General features: G+C 39.2%; 1 protein-coding gene across 4 annotated transcripts in view; it reads right to left on the bottom strand.

Annotated features, from left to right (window-relative positions):
• slc43a3 (solute carrier family 43 member 3) overlaps window positions 1-17,809 on the bottom strand; it is a 59,560-nt gene that overhangs the window by 38,185 nt on the left and 3,566 nt on the right. The gene's annotated exons all lie outside the window — the stretch shown is intronic.

Here is a 17,809-nt window from a genome sequence, read left to right as displayed (position 1 = left end):
TCTCTTACATTTGTTTAAAATTAGGATGCCATGCTCTGAAGGGCCAAATCTTCCCTCTATCAGGAGCAGGCCCGTAGCCAGGATTTTGATTCGGGGGGGGGGGGGGGGGGGCTGAGTCTGAGTGAGAGAGGATCTACCCTAGCAAACCTTTTGTATTGTTATCCCAGTACCCCCATGCACATGGGATATATTGAGCATGGTGATCAGATCATGATATGAATAAACATAACAGTTTAAATAATAAATGTAAGGCCTTCTCGTGGACCACCCTGAGAATTTGGGGGGGGGGGGACTGAAGCCCCTCAAGCCCCCCCCCCCCTCCGCTACATTCCTGATCAGGAGGTTAGGGCACATCTGTCATTCCCCAATCAAAGAGTTTATTGGGGGGGGGGGGGGTGACACCCAGAATCCACTGGGCCATGCTGACTGAAGAAATCTGGAAATTATTGTCCAAAGCAATAATATTTCCAATCTGTGATGGATGAACATCAGCTTTACATGAATTTGAAAACAAGATATTGATAGCATCTATACTGTAGAATCAATGCAGTTTGATACCACTTTAATTGGCATGACATAATGCCATAAGGTCTTTAGCTTTCTCTACCAAAGGGTACTCAGGTCTCATCAAACTAGAAATCCTAGGGTTCCATAGCATTAAGACATGACAGTAAAAGTGGTCTCAGAACTGCATTAATTCTACAGTGTAGAGCCAGCCACCAACTGTACATCTGGCAGGGAGTAAAACTCGGTAAATAATGTGTCTTCTGTTACTTCTGCCAACCTGTCAATTTATCTATTCTTAATGTTTCAAACATGATGGTTGAGCAACCCAAACTGGAGTTTTTCACACATATATTTTCTTAGTGGGACCCTGGGGACTCTGCTAAGCCACCTTCACACTCCTCAAGGCAGCCATTGGAATATGAATGTAACACAAGAACTATCCATAACAGAACACCCCCAAAAGCAAGCATCCCTCAGCCTCAATAAAAGGAGAGCCACCAAAATACTACTGAAAAATGACAATTCACACACGACACAGAGCATTCAGTCAGATAATCACCCAACACAAATTTATTTCATGCTTTGAATAAGAGAACAATTGGAGATCCCAGGAAAAGCGTCTTTCATAAAAAGTCAAATGACAAATAGTCATGTTTGCACAGAAAGAGAAGGAGGAACTTATTGAAGTATATTCCTGATCACATGCCGAGAACATCAGAAGCACTGCACCAGATGTTAATACTGGTCAAGGGAGCACATCGCTTCAAAGGTAATCCCAGAGTTTCAGAGATGTGGATGCTGGATCCAGAATGAGCCACTGTCCACACTCCAACAGACCCACCACTGCAAGCGATCTCTGGCAAAGGCTTGCTGGTGGTGTTGCATTTCTGATGATGTTGCATCAGGCCATCCAGCTATGTGACCAGAACTGTGATATCACCAGCAAGCCTTTGTCAGGGAGCTACTTACTGGTGGCATTGACCACAAAACATCCTCACCTTAGCCAGCAATCTGAACAGTCATTGGGCTCCATGGACACTCCTGAGCTTCATCAGAGTACCTATGGAGCACTTTAACCTGTGTTAACCCAGTAAGTGTAGTCATTGCCTCAGTCTACAAAAATGTAGGTACACTACACATTAAAAAGTAGGTATGGAGTGTGCATCCCAGTTTAAATTCTGTGGCTGCCTCTTGCAGAATTCTGGAGTTTGCAGCTTAGGGAGAGGTCTTGAAAATTCTCAGCCAGAGGGGTCCTGGGCCTCCCTAAAGTACAAACTCCAGAATTCTGCAAGAGGCAGCCACAGGATTTAAAGGTGGTTGCACACTCTAAACCTACTCTTTAAAGTATACAGTAGTGCGATGTTGACTCCAAGTGCCTCATCAAATGGAATAATTTTAGCGTCCTAGGATGCTTCCACCCTGTCTTAGGGACAAAGCCCCATACTAGCCATCATACAACGTTATGTGACTTCTGGTAGGGGCCTCGCCTGCAACCAGGGTGGAAGCATCCTTGGACGCTTCCCCCACAACACAGGAGCCTATCCCATGTGTGATGTGAAAAGCACTGCTGCAAGGGAGCAATGCATGGGGCAACAGATTCACCTTGCTGTCCCTTATGTCCAGCGTTGTGATGAGATCATATGATGTTACATGATCCCATGCACATATTAAAGGCTAACATGGCAACATTTGTCCATTTTCCAGATAATCTCTCAGTCTTCATGGGAAAACAATGCTACACAAACTCCAAGACTCAAGAAAAAAATTAATGAAATGTTCTGTGTTATTGGGTATCAAAGATTTGCTTTTCACTAAATAAATAGACAGCAGTTGTCCTCCTTTGCATCCCACATCTCCCCAAGAAGAATCTTAGGATTTTCACACTTCTCTCAATATTGTGCAGGTGCTCCAAACTTCATTTTGTGTTAAGAGCACAACAGAGGATGGTAAGCAAGTTTCAGGATACAAAACAAGAGGGATGGCTACATTCAACACTCATTGCTATGGTAAAGGAAAAATGAGGGCGCGCAGCTCACGTTTTCTTACTGATAGTGCTTTCTGTCTACACAGCCCCAAAGAGGAACAAAGATTGCATATTTGACCCCAACTGCCACCAGCATTTCTATAGTACCAGAGGTGTATTGCACCTACATTGCTTTGCATCTTCCATCATGCTTCCCACTCTCACATCTGCTTGTCTTTGCTGAAGTTCATTAGGTAAATGTCACAGGCCGGGTGTCCATATCTTCTGTGCCATTAGCCAGGCTCCCTGGCCAGGTATGACACTTCGACTGCTTTAAGTTGCAGAGAGAAGCCACTGCACTTCCCGCTGCTGCTGATAATTAGAAAGACCTTATAATCCCTGACAAGACTTTGCACTTTCCACTTGTTTGTTTAACTTCCTTAATGCAGCTGTAATGTAGCTGAATTACTGCAAGAACTTGTGAAACGTCCACTTATGGTAATTATGCAGTTAATTTCACTACTAAAGATTAACTTTGGCTCAAAAGTGTCACGTTCTTCATACGACTGGATTTCTCTTCACAGTTGCACTGACTGTTAGGGTTTGTATGTCATAATTTATTACGAATATTATTGATTCTCTTTTCACTTCCATGTTGACCTTCCACCTTTCACAGAGCAGGTCCCCCAGCCCCATCCACATATCTATTCTGATTAATAACAGCCCAGACAACACAGCAAAAGTGCACCTGTTTTAAAATTTAAAATTGTTCTAAATCATTTTAAATTGATTTCATCGGCACACTGCCCTTGGGATCTTGTTATACAGGATAGGATATAAATATTTTAGAAATAAATAAATAAACTTGCTTCTGCTGGAGACAGGTAATTTTCTTTCATGGCTAGAAGTGGTATGATAGACATCTCTGTTTAGAGCAGTGTTTCTCAAACTCTGCTCCTTCAGATGTTTTGTACCTCCAGCTCCCACAATTCCTAATGCCTTACCAGTCCATCTGAGCCCTCAGTGGCAAAACGGATTAAACCATTGAGCTGCTGAACTTGCTGACTGAAAGGTCGGCAGTGCGAATCCAGGGAGCAAGGCGAGCTCCCACTGTTAGCCCCAGCTTCGGCCAACCTAGCAATTTGAAAACATGCAAATGTGAGTAGATCAATAGGTACCGCTCTGGTGGGAAGGTAACAGCACTCCATGTAGTCATGCCGGCTACATGACCTTGGAGGTGTCTACAGACAATGCCGGCTATTCAGCTTCGAAATGGAGATGAGCACCAACGCCAAGAGTCGGATATGACTAGACTTAATGTCAGGGGAAAACCTTTACCTTTTTTTACCAGTCCAAAACATCTGAAGGAGCAGAGTTTGAGAAACAGTGGTCTAGAGCATTCTTATCTTAATTTTCAACCGCAATGCTCCTACAGAGACTTTCATATATACAGAATGATAAGGGGTTATGCTATCCAACCCCTTCTCTTTTCATATCCCTGACCCTAAGTTTATTGAAGTCAGCTTTCTTGAAGTCTAGAGTTCAGAACAGTAATTGAGTTCTGGGGCTGAAGATCTAAAATGCAGCTTTTACTCAAGTCCCAGTATTCAACAGGATGAACCATGGCAGTTGAAGTGGAATCACAGCACTATAACTGTGTAGTGTGTAGGGCCCTTCAGTCAATTGCATGGCTGAATAAATACTACACCCCACACCCTAACATTAAAATATGCCAATTTATAATACCTATATTGAATAAATATATTTATTTAACTATACAAAGATTATGGCAGCATGGATGGAACAATGTACACCCATGCCAGATTGCTTTGCTTTTATATTTTACTAGCTGTGCCCGGCCACGCGTTGCTGTGGTGAAGTATGGTGGTATGGGAAATAAAGTATTGAGGAATTGGTGGTAGTTAAGGTAAAGGGTAAAGGTTTTACCTTACATTAAGTCCATTATAAATGGGTTATATAGCTGTGTGGAAGGGCCTTGAGTCTCCACTGCCATATAAACCAGTTCAAATCAGATAATCTGTATTTTATAGGCAGTGTGGAAGAGCCCTAAGTGAGGCCTAACTCTGCCTGTCCCCTGGGTGAGTAGGTTGCTAGGAGACCAAGTGGGCGGAGCTTAGCCTTCTAACTGGCAGCAATTGGATAAAAACAATTCTTCCTCTCCCTCTAATTAGGACTTTATTTTTCTTTTCTTTTTGTTGTATGAATGTAGAGGCATGGATGACGGGTTGTGCTGCCACGTTTAGTGTTTCTGGGATGTGTAGTTTTGTTTTGTCCTAGGCCGAAATTTCCTTACCCTTTTATATATATAGATTGCATTTTAATACTGCACTGGATGGCACTCGTTTCCATTATTACACTGGACTTTCCTTTCTGTACTTCACAAGACAGTTCCTACAATGCTACTGTTGTATTCACAGACAATTATTGTACGCTAGGAACATTATTTTAAAATCAGTGTTATTAGTATGGTTGCCCTTTACTTTTTAATGAGTTAGGATTTAAACATGTGATAAGTCTTCCTAGTCATATGACATCATTATCCCAGCATTTATAGATGTGTTAAGTTATACAATTGCCCCTCCCCATTTCTGCTGTTTTAGCTTTTATTGATTTGATTATTCACAGATTTGATTAATATGGTCTCTCTAAGAATTCCTAGGTCCTCTAGTGCAACTCAATGATCAACTTCCAACGAAGTTGACCACAGAATGATGCTGGAGGATCTAGAGAATCTTAGAGAGGTGTTTAAAATTTGATTATTTTTTTTCATTCTCATAGGGGTCCTGCACCCCTAACCCTAGAAAACGTGAAAGATTGTAACACACTGGTTGACAACTTAGATGATATGTGATTCATCTTGTAGCGCTCACACTACCAGTCATGCATGACAATCCATGAAGGATTTGGTAGATTCGCAGGGATTGCCACTTGTTGATGGAGTATTTTGTTATTAATACTTAAGCCTGTGGTAATTGATTGATTTGTATGTTTAGTGTACTTGTGCTAATAATAATAATAATAATCTTTATTTTTATAACCCGCCCCATCTCCCCGAAGGGACTCGGGGCGGCTCACAACAGGGACAAGCCCAAACAACAACAACATATTTAACATAAACTTAAAACATTCCAACAATATACAAAATAAAATAATGGACAGATACATTAAAATCCAAGCAGATAGAATTGGAGTAATTAAAAGCAACCCAGTGGGAACAGGTTTCATAAAGTGCTGTATCATGGAAATAAGTAGCAGTGATAAAGTGCCATATGCTTTTAAAACAGAAAGAAGTATTCTAATAACAGCTCTATTGGGCCTGTTCATTTAAACGCGCTCTGGAACACGCTCATTATTGTATTATGTTTTGTTTTTGTATGGTTTTAAGTTGTTGCATAGTTTCCTTGCTATGCTGGAAACCGCACTGAGTCCCTTGAGGGGAAAGGGCGGTGTATAAATAAATAAATAAATATTTGTTTATTTATGATTGTCTGGAATGAATAAAATAGTGAGCTTATCCAGAAAAAGATGTTTTCTAAAGATCAAATGACGAACTATGCTTGGGGCACAAATAGATGTGCAAGTTTTTCATTACAGGACAAATGAAATCTATATTCAACTTTACAACCAGACTATTATTACACATTTGTATAGGGCTGGAATCAAACCTGGAATCAAAAATTGGCTTCTTTAATAATCTGGCTCATATTTAGACCAGTACTAAAAATGCACTAATTAAATGTCCAGGATAATAATGAAAAAAAAATGCAATAGCGGTGAATTTCTATTTATCTTATCTGAACAAGAAAAATGAATCATGCTTGGAGGGCAAAAAAATTCAAGCCCCAAAAAATCAATGTCCAGAAGACATGAATCCAAACTGGATGACATGATTTCCCACCATAATCGATACTCAGCATCTCTCTTCTTAAAAATTAACTACCACTTCTCATACCGATAGTAGAACCCTTTATTTGCACCATTGCCCTTCTTTCCCCTTATGTACAAATGTCTATTTCATGAAGCGTGGATATTTTATACTTAAAGGGCATGATGTGTAGAACATCAGTCTTGGTGTATAGACTTTCAAATTAACAGATCACGTTATCATTTTATTATTGTTTTGTGCTTCTTGAATAGATAATTACAGCAAAAGTGAGCCCTAAATTTGCTATCTGAGAGCATAGGTGTAATTATGTTTTTTCACAGAAACACACATTATGGCTTTTGCTAGCATGTTTGAAACCACTGGTAGGTATGCAACTAGTAGGCCAAATAATTTCTAGCTGTTGGAGGATCACACTTAGGGAGTCATGCATATTCTAGAACAGGCATGGGAAAACTTCCACCCTCCAGGTGTTTTTGGACTTCATTGGCTGTTAGGAATTGTGGGAGTTGAAGTCCAAATCACCGGGAGGGCCGAAGTTTGCCCATGCCTGCTCTAGAACAACTGATTGTGTAGGACATATGTCAAAAAAAGAACTCTTTTACCCATAATAGTCGTATTGATTAGATAATTTTACCATGCAAACAACATCAGTTAAAATTCCCTTTTCAGCTTAGTTATTGTATCTAATCAATTTAATACAGATGCTCACCTCCGTAGCAGCTCTTACGCTAAATTAGCAGCAAATACTGTAGTCAACCAAATACCCAATGCTTGCAAACAATCTAACAGGTTACAGTTCAGTGATATGTCACATGAATCTGCTCTGGATTTTAGTCTGTACATAATTCAAAGGGAGCTCTCTCAGGTGCTGAATTTATTTTGGAGACAGGTCTCAGCACACCTGAGCAACTCCTTTAAATTTCTGATGAAAACTCACAGCAGATTCACTACCCAGTGACATGAAAGCTACTAGCCACCACTGCTAAAATTTATAGCAGGGTTGTTCTCTGAAAGCTTCTCTGGAATGAAAGGAAGTTGCATAAGGACATCCCTCCCCTTTTCATATCAATAAGGCTTGCATTTCAGGTGAATTGTGCCTTTAAACAACACATGCCAGTTATCTGCTGTTCCTGGAATGTCAAACAGATATAAAGTGCAAAAGATAACAAGTTTCTCCCATTCGTTTTAAGGGGCAGTGGAGGAAGAAACAATAGGTATTCAGTGCATTCATTGTAATCTCCCAACTTGTTCCATTTGCAGAAAAAAAGTGAAGAGTTGGGAAGACAGACTGAGGCTCCTTCTACACTGTCATATAATACAGTTTCAGAATGCTGATTAACTACAGTGAACTGGATTATGACAATGGAGACTCATATAATCCAGTTTAATCTGCATTAAACAAGTCAACACTGAGCATTATAATGCAGTTCGAACTTCTTTATATGGCAGTGTAGATGGGACATGAAAAGAAATAAATGCACGGTCAAATAGCAATGCATGTGTGTAATGCAAGTTACAAGCAGATATTTGTGACATAAAGGACATTGTGAATTGACAATGGTCTTTGTCATTTAAACCAGGAATGTTGTTAGTAACTATAAACATGAATGTACCCAAAGCTATTTGGAAAAGCTATGGAGGCTTGCCATTATATGAAAAATAAAACCTACAAAATCAAATACATGTCATTAATGCTCTTAATTGTGGGACTGATCCAGATTTGGCTTGCAAAAATGCAATTTGAATGAGTTCACTGAAAAAATCACACCAGAGGTAATTTATTGTCTGTGGAAAGAAAGGCTTCTAATGTTCAGAATCTGATATGTAATTTGTTCAAAATGTTCATCTCACCTCCTAGTTTAGAATTCAATATGTTTCTGTACTGTGTAAACTAACAAACAGTTATAAACACAGTTGTAATCTAACGCTATATTGCAAAAAAAAGGGGGGGATCATCAGGTATGTGTGAAAAAAACCTAATCAGATAATTGTATATGTCAGGAAACAATCACAATGCTAAAAGGACAAGAGGAAGGCCATTAAAATGATTGGAAGCCATTCAGAATAATGGTGAGATCACGAATGCCTGTCTCTCTCTCCACAGCCTTTCCAGACCAGATGACAACAGAAGCAGATATAATCAGTTCCACAGCTTTGCTCCAGGCCAACGATAGGAAGGGCTAGGAAAAGGGAGAAGCTCTTAGGCTTGCAAGCATGAGCTGAGTCCTAATTGCCTGCTGAGGGCAGCAACCATGCATCTCTCTCACTTCCAACTGGGAAGGAGACTATTGTGCTGAGGGAAACCCACGGTTCTATCCATACTGGTAGAAAAGCATTCTTCCCTTTCCCATACACTTACCCACAACTAACCTGCAGGAGACAGAGTGATCTGGAAGCCTCAGGTATGTTTGTGTTGTATCAAAAGTTGCAATTCCTGATTTAGACGCTTCTACTTCTATATGCATAGTCTGGTGCCAGTGTTGTGTACGTTGCTTGAATATTGGATTATAACAAGGGGGAAAACATTTGAACCCAATGGATGACCTCGGACATGTTATACACTTTCAGAGGAAAGAAAGCACAAACCTCCTCTCTACAAATTTTGGACATACAAAAAAACACAACCCTGTGATAGGGTCAACTTTGTCAGAAATAACTTGAAGGCACACAGCAAAATCAACAAATCATATGGCTTCCATGTGAGTAAGGTAAAGGTAAGGGCTTTCCCCTGACATTAAGTCTAGTCATGTCCAATTCTGGGGGTTGGTGCTCATCTCCATTTCTAAGCCGAAGAGCCGGCATTGTCCATAGACACCTCCAATGTCATGTGGCCGGCATGACTGCATAATAATAATAATAATAATAAAACTTTATTTATACCCCGCCACCATCTCCCCGTGGGGACTCGGGGCGGCTCACAATGTTACAAAAGTAACATCACAAATACATTAACAATACACACAGTTTAAAACACAAGAAGATGATAAAACAAGTTAAAACAAAGATTTAAACAACAGTAATAATATCAATAGTAATAATATCAAACAACCACCAATGCATGGAACGCCGTTACCTTCCTGCCAGATCGGTACCTATTGATCTATTCACATTTGCATGTTTTTGAACTGCGAGCTTTCGGTCAGCAAGTTCTGCAGCTCAGCGGTTTAACCCACTGCACTACTATGTGAGTAAGAGGGGATAATTTGGAGGTGTTTATACAAGAAGAATGCATTACTTGCAGTCTGGGAGAAAAAGCCCCTGATTAGAAAAGAAAACCACACCCTTGGAAAAATACTGCTGATAGTCTTTTAAGGAGGAATGAAGTATAGCACATGGGCCCACTGTGTCAACATCATATCTGCAATCACTATCTCCTTTGGAAATTAGAGTCTGTCCCATGAAAACTCAAGCTGACACTTGAGAACAGACTGATATCCAGAAAGAGGAAGGAACAGAGCAAACTTCATGTTAATTTCCCAAAGTATAAGCATCCTATTCATATTTTTACAATGCACATCTCCTGTTCTAAAAGACATTTCACAGTTTTCTCTTTGCAGACAGAGCTCCCTCTGTGTCCCAGTGACTGCTTACATGTGCAGAATCAATTTTGCGCTTTCATCTCCTACAGATGGAGTTCTGATGTTTTTCCTTCATGTGAAGAAAGCTTGCCAAAAATATCTGGGATGTCCATGAGAAATGTGTGACCAGGGTTGGTGGACCAGTCTATTTTTGGTCCATGTCAGTTTCACATGCATTCATTCACAACTCAATTCTGTAATGTTATTTCAGGTTTATATGAACATCCCAGTGCATTTTACACAGATTAGCATAAAACACATACTTTGGTATTTTTTAAAGCCAAAGGAATTATCACAAAATTTCAAAGAACTATGAAAATGAAAAGAAAAATACATTATAATCTATCATTTATTCAAATCAGTTCACTTGAAAATGCAGGTAAATTTCTGAATGCTTAAAAATGCAGATGATATTATTGTTGAACATCCAGCGGAAATTGTCAAAAACACCTGCTTGTAAGGTGTCTGTTAATAGCAAACACCAAGGTGTATGTGTGTGTTTGCATGCAAGCGTGTATATGCTGAAGAGTGACTTTTCAAAATGGGTTTGCCATCTTTTTTTTCCTGATCCAACTCTTTTCACAATACTCAGACAAGCAGAAAATAGACAGATAATGTTTTTTTCTTATCACTCAGGCTTCTTGCTTTATTTTTTTTTAAGGTTCACTTGTTAAATTGATGCTTGTCATGTGTTGTTAAAAGCATAGGAATCAGGTTCTCCAAAGATAGCCCTAAACTAACAAAAAGTGGTGTCTTAAAACAAAGTGCTGTAAAAAGAGGTTTCAAAATAGCGAAGCACTGTATAATGTAAACAAGACTGTGGATTTATTTGCCTTTCTATTTCTTTATTTCTTTTTTTTTTTTGTAATTTGGGAATGATTAACTAAACCCAAAAGGAGGAATGATAGGACGCAAAGGACATGAGCAGAAATTCTCTGACCAAATTGCCCTTGGCCAGTAGTCTGGCTGCAAAGCCATGAATAGAACTTTTAAGTCAAGCAAAGCAATTAACTCAAGTCCAGAGAACTCCATGAAATGGTAAAAACACAACTGATAAAAAGATTGCAACTTTGATGACAGTTATATGTGCCAAAATCCTGATGATTACAAAGGCATAGCTGCCCCACAGCCAAAAAAAATGTCTTGAATTGGAGGCAGAGTAGCCAGATGCAAAGGAAGACAAGACAACTGCATCTTCAATAGCTATGCAAAAGATGGGAATTCAGCAAGTGACAAGCCGCACTTGCTAAAATTCCCTTTTCTATGCAATGCAAGAGAGTAGCCATCTTCTGCATTTGGCCATTCTAGATAGAGATGTTATAACTGCACATTTATGTAGGAGTTATATCATTTTAGAGCCTGACTTCCTCAAAAGAATCTTGGAAATTGCCACTTGGCAATAAGACAGAGACAGAGAACAAGAGAGAGCATGCACAAAGAGACAGCTCTTTGAAAGAAAACCTTCTTCCTCAAGTGTACTGAGAAACTTGCAGTTTCCCCAGCAGAGAAAATAACTGTTAAGAATAATCTTTTCACCTTGAAGCTGCAGAGCAGGTGAGGTAGAGAAGAAAACTGGCAGTCCTTCACTGCCAGTCATTAAGGTGATATCAAAGGCATGGGAGGGAGTGGAACACTGGTTCCCTTCAAGGGTCTGCTATATACCTGCAATCCCTTAGAGAAGGAAAGATGAAAATATGGATTATGCCTTAGTGTCAGGAGCTGATTTCCACTGTTCCCAAGGACATTATAAATCTTCTCTGTGACATCTTCAGGCCGGCAGTAGGCATCGAGGAAGAGACTTCAGAACATATGGATGGACTCTTTCCCTTGAGAAAATTGTGAACGGGATACCAAGGCAGAGCAGGGAGACCAGTAGAAAACTAAGAGTTCTTGGGCAAAATTCCCATCAGCAACTTTCTTCAGCTGTAGAGATCTGAGCAATTAAAGACAAATCCAAAAGAACTTTTGTGAGTGGTCTTTGTTGCTGGCTAGATTCTGCAGGGACTGACACTTAGACTGGACTCCCAGGAGTCTATGAATCTGCCATCATAGGTTTCTCTTTGGTCTTTCTTATTTAACTATGGTTAGGCCTCCACATTGGCGGGTTTCACTTCTACATGTGTGATAATTCCCTGATTTGATTAATATATTTTCTCTAAGAATCTCTAGGTTCTCCAGCACAACTCTATGGGCAACTACAGTAAAGTCTCACTTATCCAACATAAATGGGCCGGCAGAAGCTTGGATAAGCGAATATCTTGGATAATAAGGAGGGATTAAGGAAAAGCCTATGAAACATCAAATTACGTTATGATTTTACAAATTAAGTACCAAAACATCATGTTATACAACAAATTTGACAGAAAAAGTAGTTCAATACGCAGTAATGTTAGGTTGTAATGACTGTATTTACGAATTTAGCACCAAAATATCACGATATATTTGAAAACATTGACTACAAAAATGGCTTGGATTATCCAGAAGCTTGGATAAGTGAGGCTTGGATAAGTGAGATTCTACTGTACTACTAGATATTTGACCATAGACTTGATCTGGAGGACCTAGAGTTTCCTAGAGAGAATACTTCTCTAGGTATTTGTAGGTCACTCAGCACAATTAAATGGCCAGCTTCCAGAAGACGTTTATTTATATAATTAATTTATATACCGCTCTTCTCCCCCAGGGGGACCCAGAGCAGTCTTACACAATGGCAGAATTAAATGCCACATACAACGTGTAGTAAAACCAAACATAAAACACAATTAAAGGCCGGTATCCAAATCAAATTAAAACAAATTAAAACATTGACCTGAGAGTTCCTCTGGAGGACCTAAAGATTCCTAGAGACATTATTTGGGATTTTAAAAATGTATTTTTTAAATCTACAGTGTCACCATTTGTGCAGGGTACTGCAACTCTAACTATCCCACTTTCAAGTATGCTTGAACAGAGTTCTCAGGGTGGCTTGAAAATTAGATTATCAAAACTGTGTGTGTGTGTGTGTGTGTGTGTGTGTCAACTAAAACACATGAATGAAAAATAAAATAATTTTGAGATAAATATGCGGATTGATAGTTAATGTTTATGTCCTGGGGTTAGGGGTGGAATTTTTTTTCTCTGGTACAAAAAAGACATCAAAATACATGTGGGGTGAATTAGTCTGAGGGGAGTATCTCATGATACAGCAGAGATGACACCTCAACTAGAGAGACCATTGGATAATAGGCCTCATATGATGATCTTAAGAGATGTGGGGGGAAATGGCCCATCTCAGCATGCCTCTATCTTTTAGTTCACTGTCTCTGGCCTGGGCAGGACTGATTAGACAGAGGCAGCATGTGGCCTGCTGTCCAGATACCTCTACATTCAGGTGAAGCAGAAACTTTACTCAACAGTTTAAATCACTATCCAGGCAAGATACAGCTAACTGCCAGTGTTGCTTGCAGAATGAGAATATTAGGACCAACTTACCATTTTCTACAATAAATACTTGTTCCAATCGGGGCTTTAACCAGGGTGGGCATTGCTTGTGGGAAGCCACTTTTACATCACTCAGTCAAGTGCAAAAAAATTAGAAGTCGGAAATCATAAAAAAATTGGAAGTTTTGTAAGTCGGAAGCCATATCCGAAGCGCTTCCGTGGCCCAAACCAAATATTTAAGAATCAAAATTTACCCCATATTTTTTCATTTTAGTTTTGTAAATCTCAGAAGGCTCCCAAAGTCAGTTTCATATTCAGTTCAAGAAAGCAAAGCCATTAAGCCAAAAAGGTTGCTTGCCATCCTGCTTTGCCCTTCTGACCTCTGCCTGCAATTATGCATTAGGATCCCTGAAAAGAGGGAACAGTGCATTTTGGGAAGAGGAGGAGTCTATGCCAAAGAATTCAAAAGTCTCTGCCCTAAACTACATTTCCCACTATGCATTAGCATCAGAAAGCACCAAGGAGGAGGAGATCAATCTGTAGTCACTCCCGGCCAGAGTTCCAATACATTTGTTAATATTCTAAAATTTAGCAAAGTCTCTGACATAAAAGCAAAATATCTGAATTAGAACAATTACTTTCAAATTAAGGACTACACAATTAAACAGGAAATAACACTTTGAAACTAGGAACAGATTTTTTTATTATTAAAAAATGTTATTTATAAAAACTTTGAAAATTCACCAGAAATCTATGGATAAGTAAAATATTCTGAAATTTCGTGGGCTAACAGTGGTCAACGTGTTCTACCATTGTAGCAAGTTTCACCACAATCGCTTTAAAAATGAGGGAGATAGGAGCCCTGAAGTTTCCCCAATTACTGTAATTATGCGAATGTACAATTACTGTAACGAAATAGTAATGAAATTTCGTTACTCTCGCTATAGTAACAAATTCTTCTACAAGTATGCTTTAGAAACACTTTAGAAATGAAGCACTAGCACACACACATGTAATGACTTTTAAACCATTTTTATGGATTGCACAACAGGCAGAAATAATTCAAAGAGGTAGCAATATAAAAATGTTGTGGGCACAGATACAGAAATCAACATTATTCCACAGGTTCTACATGCTGGGCTCCATTCTGACCATTATGCTAATTCATATAAATGGAATATTTCTGTGTTCCTTGATGTATATTATAGCTAATGTTTCTGCAAATGCTGTATCAAGTGGCGTCAAGTGATCATTCAGCCATTACTGTATGTTAACGAAGGCGTTCTACAAGCATCAGTAGAGCATAGTCAACAAGCAATATTGTGACTTGGTGGCAGAGAAATGCCTGTAGATATCCTACATTAGCTGTTACCTCTACAGCTATTGTGCTATTAACTCGGCTGCTGTTTTAGTATGTGCTAACAACTGTGTCATGCTGCTGCTGAAAGCTTTACTGAAGTGCTGCTATAATGGAGCCATTGAAAAAAACTCTTTGTGTAGCTGAAATTGTAGTGATTTCTCAGTTGGTTCAGTTTTTTCCCAGTTTCCTCTGAGGCCCTGATGTCAGATGGCAAATGCTAAAATCACTTTGATACAAGTGCCTATCAGCACCTCCTGAAAGTATTGCCCTGGTCTACATCTTTCTCCCCCATCCTTGGCAGAGCTTCCAATTACATTCAGTAGATTTAGTTGAGTCAAAGCTGTGACTCTGGCAAGTCCAATTGTTACTTTTCATGTAGACCCTCTAGAATAGTGGTTCTCAACCTGTGGGTCCCCAGATTTTTTGGCCTTCAACTCCGAGAAATCCTAACAGCTAGTAAACTGGATGGGATTTCTGGAAATTGTAGGTCAAAACACCTTGGGACCCACAGGTTGAGAACTACTGCTCTGGAAGCTGCATGTACAATCAAAAAACAAAACAAAACCCAAAGTGGCTAGAAAATCACTGCTGGTGATGAAAAATTGATATTTTTAAATGATAAATAGTGCAGAGAATCTTCCAACTTATTTAAAAGACAAATTGTTGAAGCTGAAAGCTTCCAGAGTCAGTTATAATTTTTTGCCTAGAAAAAGAAGCTTGATCTTGGGTTCTAGAGGTATTGAGGGCCCCAAAAACATCTCTAGGAGCTGTATGTGGTCCCAAGGTTGCACTGTGTCCACCTCTAGCTGAGGAGGTTTCAGAACCAGACTCTACATATGTTGGTGTATAAACATGTTGTGTTGTGCCCAGTGTACTCTAATTTCCTAGTTAATTTAGAATAACAGTTAAAGGAGTGATGTAGATAATTATCAAGATGACATCTGAGTTTAAGGACCTTCAACATACAAAACTATAGCTACATTTTAAGTGTAAATGCTGTTTTTAGGAGCCAGCTTTGAGACCAACGCTGAAAGGTAGCATTCAAATGAAATGAATAAATACAACATACACACACACAGCACTCCTATGTATAGATACTTGTGCCTATTTTGTTTCAGCAAAGTAGTAAGTAGCAGATAACACTTTTCACAGCATTCTGACCTGCTAAAACAAGCAACATAAATGTAGCTGTGAAATATGGCTGGTGACACAATTCAAGGACAAAATTTAACTGAATTATGCCTCTAGCCAGTGGTGGCTAATAGCTTTCAGTCAATGGAGCTGTGAATCTATTCTGTGTTTTAGTCTCAAACTTTAAAATAAGTATTTGTGGTGCTTCCTCCTCCATTTTCAGAGAAGGAAGGTGGCTCATTCCCCTAAAATGCAAGATCCTCCTAAAACTGGAAAACACTTAAAAGGAAAGCAAGTTTATGAGACCTGACGGAGAAAAAGCACTAACATTCATATATCAAAACACTATTCCATCACAGTGGATTAGAAAAAAAGACAAGATAGGCAAACTATTACTTTATGCATACCAAACATAACATGCCCTGAGGATTTGGCTGAATGAACAAACCCCAAAACTGGCTCTGAGCCCAAAGCCTGGGATCACCCGGGAGCATGGAAAAAAGAACCCTGTCTGATGCAGCTATTTCCTGGGCTGAACAAAAAAACTAGAGCCTGTGAATAAATTTCTAGGCAATCATTAAGCCAGTACAAGTAATCATAACCTTGAGCCAATCCTAGAAATATATCTGATAAGTACCGTACATATCCTTGTTTGTGACTACCGAAGTGATCAGAAGAAGTAAAAAAGTTCTGTTAAACTCAAACACTTTGTTTCCTTTCATTGCTTCTTTGCCATGCAGTTTCAGTACCATAAACAGTGGACAGAAGCTCAGAGATAAAAGGCTCAAGATTGGCAATGCTTTTCATGAACATTCTGGAAAATCCTTATTTCAGAATGTTATTCAAACCCTTAAATAAGGAGTCTTCAAACTTTTAAAGCAGAAGGCCGGTTCACAGTTCCTCACACTGTTTGGGGGGGGGGGGGGGGCAGGCTATAGTTTGAAAAAAAATGAACAAATTCCTATGCATACTGCACATATCTTATTTGTAGTGCAAAAAAATGAAAGAAAAATACAATATTTAAAATGATGAACATTTTTAACCAGCATAAACTTATCAGTATTTCAATGGGAAGTGTAAGCCTGCTTTTGGCTTATGAGATAGCGAGTTAATTAGGATTGCTGTGTACCTTCAAGTCGTTTCATACTTAGGGGTACCACAAATCTAAAATTTCGGCTGGGGGATGGGTAAATTACCTTTGAGGACCACATCTGGCCTATGGGCCTTAGTTTGTGGACCCTTGCCTTAAGTCATAAATGACCTGATTTTATTCATTATTTACTAAAATAAACTAATGGGCAAACTAGGGTGTTTGCAAATGGAGGACTTTGTGTGACTAAATTTACTTTTAAATGAAAAAAAAATGTGTATCATGAAGTTTTGGATCATTCCCACTTAGTAGCCACATCCAATCCCTACCCTAATTATCCAAGATCTTTTTCCCCTCCCATGCTCTAAAACTATTTACTGCTTTCCCTTGACTGCCCAGTTCTAACAACTTCCCAAAAGTCCAGCTTTCTTCCTCAGATGTTCCCCCTTCTGCTCATGACCACTGAGGCTGCATCTAAACTAAAGAATGAATGCAGTTTGACATCACTGTAACTATCATGACTCAATGCTATGAAATCTTTAAAGCTGTAGTTTGGTGAGGCACTAAACTCTTTGGCAGAGAGCTAAAAATCTGTAAAGCTACAACTCCCATGATTCCAAAGCATTGAGCCATGGCAGTAAAAGTGGTGTCAAACTGCATTCATTCTACTGTGTAGATCAGGGGTCCCCAAACTAAGGCCCGGGGGCCGGATGCGGCCCTCCAAGGTCATTTACCTGGCCCCTGCCCTCAGTTTTATAATATAATATTTTTATATCAGTTTTAATAATATAATATTGTATATACATATAATATTTATAGAAATATGATAATGTAATACAATGTAATACTACTA

This window comes from Anolis carolinensis, chromosome 1 (genome assembly GCF_035594765.1).
Source record: "Anolis carolinensis isolate JA03-04 chromosome 1, rAnoCar3.1.pri, whole genome shotgun sequence".
Taxonomy (NCBI): Eukaryota; Metazoa; Chordata; class Lepidosauria; order Squamata; family Dactyloidae; genus Anolis; species Anolis carolinensis.
The sequence above is the reverse complement of the archived record's forward strand: the minus strand, read 5'-3'. Positions and strand labels throughout refer to the sequence as shown.